The sequence below is a fragment of the Enhydra lutris genome, unplaced genomic scaffold (assembly GCF_002288905.1).
Source record: "Enhydra lutris kenyoni isolate GAN:26980312 unplaced genomic scaffold, ASM228890v2 scaffoldscaffold5, whole genome shotgun sequence".
Taxonomy (NCBI): Eukaryota; Metazoa; Chordata; class Mammalia; order Carnivora; family Mustelidae; genus Enhydra; species Enhydra lutris.
Genome location: NW_019154089.1, coordinates 2687095 through 2695589, shown reverse-complemented (window position 1 = coordinate 2695589; position 8495 = coordinate 2687095).

Sequence of the window (8495 nt, the reverse complement as noted above, 5' to 3'; positions counted from 1 at the left end):
ACTTTTTAAGTAATAAAGGAAAAAAACCTTGTGATTGTAGGCCCCCAAAAGCAACAGCATCAATGTAGTACAGTTCCAAGATCATTCACTAATTTATTCACATAAATTCATTAAATAGATGAACTTTTTAAGTAATAAAGGAAAAAAACCTTGTGATTGTAGGCCCCCAAAAGCAACAGCATCAATGTAGTACAGTTCCAAGATCATTCACTAATTTATTCACATAAATTCATTAAATAGATGAACTTGCTCTGCACACAACATTTAGCTGGCCCTATGAGAAAAACAAGGTTTTCCATGTCTGTGAAAAAGCACCAGGAAGTAATGGAAAGGCTTTAGGACCAAATATAATTGAGTTCAAATCACTGGCTCTAAAAATTCCTAGATATGGCCTCTAGATCAAATCATTCTAACCTCAAGATTATTGTGAGAATTAAATAAGATAATAGATGGAGGTGCTTAGCATAGTGCTTGGCACATCATAGGTCACAATAGATAGTTCTTTCATCAATGATGGGAACATAAGCGCTCCTGGCGGACTCAGTTGGTAGAGCATGTGACCCTTGATCTGGGGGTTGTGAGTTTGAGCTCAACTTTGGGGGTAGAGATTGTTTTTTTTAATTTTTTTAATTAAAAAAAAAATCTGAGGTAACTAATAATCACCAATACTGAGTGCTCACTCTGTGCCTCCAAGGTACTGTTGGGTACTTTTACATATCACATTTAATCCTTACAACAATGCTGTCAGGTCAGTACTATCATTTCCCAGTTTATAGATGAGGAAACAGACTCAGAGGTTAAGCAACATCTCCCATGGTCACAGAACTAGGAAGTTAAGAAGTTATGATACAAAATTGCTTTGTTGTTTCCAAAAGCCAAGCCCTAAACCATTTCACCATATTATCCACTACATTATGTCAAAGGAGTATATTATTAAGTGCCAGGAAAGTCAGAAATTAAGCATGAGTATTTCACAGGCACAAGAAACAAGCACCTTTTAGAGCAAAATTATAGGAACTGCCTCCTACGCTAGAATTGTGTAACCATGAAAGAGTAGGAGAGTCATCCAGTATTTGCGAGGTGGGGGAGCATGAGTAAAGGAAGAGACTGACTTCAGCAAATGTAGAGAATTAGGAATGAACCAGTTAAGTCAATAGACCACACTAAATAGAGCAATGTCCATAAAGGCAGGCTCTGGAATAAGGTGGGAAAGATAAGCACTGGCCAGAGTGTGGGAGCCCTGAATACCAGACTAACAAATAAGAAATATTCTTTTTCAACCATATTAGGTATACACGAGATACTCAATAAATATTTGTTGATTGTCACAAAATCGAGAGAATGAATTTCAAACCTAATTCCCCAATGGAGGTAGGAAACCCATTTTCAGTATGGGCAGTGTCTATTCAGCCTGCGTCCCCTGGCCAGCTAGAACAGTAAGAAAGTGCATGAGCACACTATTTTAAATCCCTTCAGTCCGTATCGTGCTTCAAAATTTCAAACTCTTTGAGTTTTACTGAGATATGATCGACATACCTGAATCTTCATGGCAGCTTGAGGTCAAGAACACCAAACTCACTGATAAAAATAAAGGGAAAATGATGAAGATGAGAGCAAGAAAAAAGACAAAGACTTTGAAAATAATAGAGCTGTGAGAAGAAGAAGAGTCTAAGAAGATACAAGGGCACAGAATCCAGTGAAAAGGCCAGCCAGATGGCTTTGGAAAGCCCAGGGCCAAGCCCTCAGAGTCAGGTAGCTCCTGAAGAGTGGAGAGGAGAGGGCAGGTAGGGACGTCCAGACCTACAGGAAGCTACACAAACGTCTGGCTTTCTACATACAACAGTGGCTTCAGGTTGGGACCTACCATAACAGCAATAGAAAGAGGGATGTAACAATGTGATTTTACCGGTGATAATATGGTATTTTTACTTAGACTATATTGTATTTCTCAGCACAGAGAAAACAATGGTTTCAAATATTACATTTTCTTACATCCCTGAAGGGCATGAAGGACATTCATAATGGTTTGCCAATTGTGTGTTGAACTTGCATCTCTGAAAGGTACAAAGAAGTTAAACTACACTAGAACTTGGGGGTTCTGTTAGATATAGGATTTTATTTTAATTGAACTTTGAATAGAAAGACTAAAACTTTAAAGCCTGAAAATTTTCAGCTGGGATGTTTAGTCTATAGCTAGTCATCTGATGGTTAGAACTTTGGCATGACTAATTCTTCACAGTCCATTTGCTAAATGACACATTATAAAAGCAAGCACCACTGAAAAGGATGTGCTTGTTTCCAAAGCTTCAGCTTCATTGCAGACTGACTGTTTTATATTGGTCCTCCTCTAACCATTTTATGGTGCAAGAGGCTCTAACCACATATATACGTTAAAGACTCCTTGAAATGTTCTCACATTGGCAAGGACCAGCAACACTAGATGAAGTCCAGAGAGGTCATCATCCAGGCCTCAACACCACCTAGAAGGCCACCTAGAAGGATCAGGATTTTATAATCCTGATAGAAGATATTAACCCCTGAGATGTTTATTCTTGTAAAATAGTTTAACTCTCTCTATCCCCCAACTACTAAACTGTCCTGAAAAGTAACCAGATCCTCGTAGAACAGTTGAGAATGTGAGGAAGCTCCGCATGGCTGCTTCATAATAAAAAGCTGAACATGGAGAGAGTAATAGGAAAGAATAATAATAGAAAGTTTAAAGAAGGATCTAGAAATTGTAGTTCAGATTGACACATTGTTGTTAACCTGTGTCTTTCAAGGGCCTTGTCTGTTTCATCTAGTTTGTCGAATTTATTGGCATAAAATTTCTCATAATATTCCCCTATTGCCCTTTTTTAAAAAAAATTTTTTTTTTATTTGAGAGAGAGAGAGAGCATGAAAGAGCACAAGCAGGGGGAGAAACAAAAGAGAGGGAGAAGCAGACTCCCCATTGAGCAGGGAGCCTGACATGGGACTTGATTCCAGGACCCAGAGATCATGACCTGAGTCTAAATCAGACACTTAACCAACTGAGGCATCTGGGCGCCCTGCCCTTTTAATATCTATAAGGTCTGTAGTGATCTGACGATATTGGGCCCAATAAACAGAATTGGTTTAAGAAACAAAAAGGGTGAAAAAATATTGAGGCTGATTTGATAGACCATACTGAAGTCATAATTCTTCCAAGGAACATTCCACCACCTCAGCTAAGAAATGCAGATGAGACAGGGGGAGGGGGGGAGTTTTTTATGGTTCTAGTGATGGGGCTGTTGGTCAGATTAGCTGCCCATTTGTCTGCAAACTGCTTTCTCCTCCCATTCCCTGCTCCTTGCCACCACAGTACAGCTGCTGGCCAGGAAGCCTGAGGAAGAGGCTCCCTCTGGAGCTGATGGCAGTGGCACTTTGGAAAGTGTTGGCAGGGGGTGAGCTATAAAAAACAATTTGGTTTGGGAACAAAAGGCATCAATCAAAGCAGTGTCATCAACCCTTGATTTGGATGGGAGAGAATTTTTGGGTCACCTTGGAAGCGGGAAAGGAATAGACAATATCATTTTATTTAGTCATCTTAGTCCAATGGACTCAAGGGTCTAATTTTTTTTTTTTTTTAAAGATTTTACTTATTTGACAGAGAGCACAAGTAGGCAGAGAGGCAGACAGAGAGAGACGAGGGAGCAGGCTCCCTGCTGAGCAGAGAGACTGATGCGAGGCTCAATCACAGGACCCTGGGATCATGACCCAAGCCGAAACCAGAGGCTTTAACCCGCTGAGCCACCCAGGCGCCCCTCAAGGGTCTAATTTAATAGGAAAGCTAAGCATGACTGCTACACAGAGATCTTTTCCTTTAGTCATGTCCTTTGGTGAGGTGGGCGAAAGCTATCTCACTTGCACTTTCTATCTGAAATTGCCAGAAATCCCTGGATTCTACCTTTAGAAGTAAACTCTGTTAAAGGCTCTCTTAAGACCAAGAGTTTTGGTTTTTGTTTTTGTTTTTTTTAATTTTATTTATTTATTTGAGAGAGAGAGCAGGAGCAGGAGGGGTGAGAGGCAGAAGGAGAGGGAGAAGCTGGCTCCCCGCTGAGCAGGGACCCCCCCAATGTGGGGCTCAATCCCAGAACCCCAAGATCATGACCTGAGCCCAAGGCAGCCACTTAACTGGCTGAGCCAGCCAGGTGCTCCAGTTTCTGAGATTTAATTACCTTTTGGAAAGCAATTAGGGATCTAAAATAAAGGCATAAAATTAGGATAGGGGCTGTTGTTAGTGAGGGGACTAACAAAAATAATCCAGGAAAAGCATCTGAAGTCAGAGAAAGAGCAAACAAAGAACTGAGCCATCTCTGAATCAAAAGTCAAAACTTAATGTAAATAGTTCTTAGAAAGAGTTAACTGCATAAAAGAAGTAGCAGTATTTCTGAGCTGGGTAAGTGCTTGTCCAAAGTATCTGTGACACTTACAGATCATGCTCATCTGTGGCACCCTTCTGCCAGGACCAACACACAACTGCCCTGAACTTTCTCCTTCAAACAATATTCTGCACTTCAGAATCCCCCAAACAAAGCTGAGGTAGGTACGCCCAGGTGGGACATTATGTACCATGTTTCCTGGCTAGGTATAAGAGCAGTAACAGGCATGGGGAGCTTCTAGATGCCATCCCAGATCTACATGTGTACAGAAGTTAAGAAATAGCTGAACTGTTTAGTTCCAAGTCATTACAGAATTGCATGCTTGCTTGTTTTTTTCTTTGGTCTCTTTGAGTCCTGGAGAAAGGAAATAAGTGATCTATCTATCTTGGTTAATAAGGATACCACACTATCATTCAGTGTGAGAGACATGCATGAAATCACTAGCACTTAACAAGGACAAATGTGTGCATAATAGTACTTTGGTACTACCTTTTAGTACATCAGAACATGGTCTTCTCCCCTCTCCAGTTACCCAGGAAGTAAACAAGAAGGCAGTCTTCCTGTTTTCCTTTGCATTTGTGACCCATGAAATAATTACCTCAAATGTGTCTAAAATTAAAGAATGCAATAGCTAACTATAAATCTTTCCATGTGCATGTATTTTTGTCCATTCCATCTCCAAAATGTATCTCAAATGAGTCTGCTTTCTCTTTCCCCCTCCATTTTAAAAAGACTTTATTTATTTGAGAGAGAGAGTGTGTGCATCCAAAAGCACGAGTGGAGGGAGGGGCAAAGGGATAGGGAGAATGAGAGAAGCAGATTTCGCTCTGAGGGTGGAGCCCAACATGGGGCTCTATCTCCAGACCCTGAGATCATGACCGGAGTGGAAATCAAAGAGACTGATGCTAACCAACTGAGCCACCCAGGTGCCACCCCCTCCCCACTCCATTTTTAAAAAACAAATGGTAGGTTTGGAAACTGGAGCTGATTTCCGGTGTGGAATTTTTCTGTCATATACAATGCTGCCTCTTTTTTAGGCAAGAGTATACCTCTTGGGGAGGAAATGACCACCTGAACCTGTCACACCTAAATCTCATTGTAAAAACTATTTGCTTTTTCCTATGTGCTCTTGGCCACTGCTCAAAATACAACAATCTACAACTTATCTTTGTTACTAAGATTTTGGTTTGTCTTCCCAATACTGATGCCAAAGCTGTTTTGAAATATAGCAAGCATATCAGTCTCAGGAGGAATTCATATATATGCCAGCACTAAGAACTTGTAAAACATCTTGGCAATAGGTAGTCTATTAATAAAGAAATATTGCCAGCCCTTTTAAGTTGACATCCATTAAGATGTTTATTTTTTTTAGGATGGCCTGGGTGGTCAGTTGGTTAAGCGCCTAACTTTTTTAAGATTTATTTATTTCAGAAAGAGAGAGAGAGAGAGAAAGGGAGAACAGTGGCAGGGGCAGAAGGAGAAGGAGAGAAATCCTCAAGCAGACTTGATCCCAAGACCCTCAGATCGTGACCTGAGATGAAATCCAGAGTTGGATGCTCGAGTGGATTTTTTTTAAACCTTAGAAAAAATTGCAAAAGCAGTTTAACATGAACACTGCAGAAAAATTTTAAATACAGCTAAGTAAAAATTTATTTTTTAAAAGATTTTTGAGAGAGAACAAGTGCTAGCAAGAGGGCACAAGCAGTGGGGAGCAGCAGAGGGAGAGGGAGAAGCAGGGAGCCTGAAAATGTGGGGCTTAATCTCAGGACCCTAGGATCCTGACCTGAGCTGAAGGCAGATGCTTAACCAACTGAACCACCCAGGTGCACTGCTAAGCAAAAATTTTAAAAAATTAAAAAACAACAAAGGGGCGCCTGGGTGGCTCAGTGGGTTAAAGCCTCTGCCTTCGGCTCAGGTCATGATCCCAGGGTCCGGGGATCGAGCCCCGCATGGGGTTCTCTGCTCAGCGGGGAGCCTGTTTCCCCTCCCCTCTCTCTGCCTGCCTGTGATCTCTGTCTGTCAAATAAATAAATAAAATCTTTAAAAAAAAAACCCAAAAAACAAAAGAGCATATTCCCACCTTCCAGAGATTATATAATAATTATGTAACAGGTGGGTATCCTTCCATATCATACCCTACATATATACATATTTTTTTCATCAAGGAGATCATGCTGTGCATATTGCTTCATAATGTGTTTTTTCCAGTTAACAATCTTTACTTTCCAAGACAATACATCTCATCTAATACTCTACCTGGATTCAAATTTTCCCAGTTGTCTCAGAAAGGTCCTTTGCAGCTTCTCCATCTAAACCAGGGTCTAGGGGCGCCTGGGTGGCGCTTGGCGGGAAGCCTGCTTTCCCTCTCCTAGGCCCCCTGCATGTGTTCCCTCCCTCGCTGTGTCTCCCTCTGTCAAACAAATAAATAAAGTCTTTAAAAAAAATAAAGTAAAATCGGGGCACCTGGGTGGTTCAATGGATTAAGCCGCTGCCTTCGGCTCAAGTCATGATCTCAGGGTCCTGGGATCGAGTCCCACATCGGGCTCTCTGCTCGGCAGGGTGCCTGCTTCCCTCTCTCTCTCTCTCTGCCTGCCTCTCCGTCTACTTGTGATCTCTCTCTGTCAAATAAATAAATAAAATCTTTAAAAAAAATAAATAAAATAAAGTAAAATAAACCAGGGTCCAGTCAAGAAACTAGTATTGGTTCTGATTACGTATCTTAAGTCTCTTTAAGTCTAAAGTGGTCCCTTTTTTTCAAGACACCAGTATGTTGAGAAGATGGGGGCATCTATCCTGCAGATCAGCCCATCTTCTAAATTTTTCTAGTTGCTTCTTAAACTTATATATACTTAAACTTTTTAAACTAAACTGTCTGAACTGTGTATTATAAATTCATCTAGATATACAATATATGCTTAGGAAAACATCAAAACTAAAATTCTGTGTCTTGGAGTGCTTGGTTGTTTCATTTGGTAAAACATGTGACTTGGGGTCATGAGTTCAAGCCCCATGTAGGACTTACAAAAAAAAAAAATTCCATGTCTTACTTTGCTAACTTAAAAATAATAATACAGCAACATCTTTTATCAGTCTTCTATTACTTAATGTTACATCACTGTTAAAGTCATACCCTAAGCTGATGACAGCTGTTACAGTATACTGAGCTCCAAAGAGACAGGACTAGGGCAGGTGGGAGCCAGATGTGCACTGGGTAACTCTGTGTCACACTGAAAAAAATAACTATACACAGGCAAAGAAGATCCTAAGAGACCAAGAAGCAAAATGCCATCATAGGCACTCTTTGTGCAAACTTTCCAGGAGGACCATAAGAAGCAACCAGATGCTTCAGTCACCTTCTCAGAGTTTTACCAAAAGAGCTAAGAGAGGTAAAAGACCATGTCTACAGAAGAGAAAGGTAATTTTGAAGACATGGCAAATGCAGACAAGGAAACCTACATTCCTCCTAAAGGGGAAATAAAAACAAAGTCCAAGGATCCTGATGTACCGCAGAGGCTACCTTGAGTCTTTTTCTTGTTAATTATTGCCCCAGATCCAAGGAGAACATCCTGGCTTAGGCACTGTTGATGTACTGGGAGAGACGTGAAGTAACACTGCTGTAGATGACAAGCAGCCTTAGGAAAAGAAGGCTGCTAAGCCGAGGAAAAACAGGTAAAATAGATAAATTGCTGAAATACCAAAATATGAAAATAAGTCTAGGTGGCAAGAAAAAAAAAAGTCCTCAAAGCTGAAAACAAGAAAAAGAGGATGAGAAGATGGAGAAGTAGAGGAGGATGATAAAGATGAAGATGATGATGATAAAGAAGTGGGTTCTAATTTTTTTCTCATCTCTAAGATACTGAACCTCCCTATACACACTTTTTTAAACTAAACTGTCTGAACTGTGTATTATAAATGCATCTAGATATATAATATATGCTTAGGAAAACATCAAAACTAAAATTCTGTGTCTTGGAGTGCTTGGCTGGCTCATTTCTTCACTCTTTTGAAGAAAAAAAAACTGAAATGGAACACTGTGTGAGACTTGTTTTTAAACTGTAGTGTCTTTTTCTTTTTTCTTTTTTTTTTTTTTTAAAG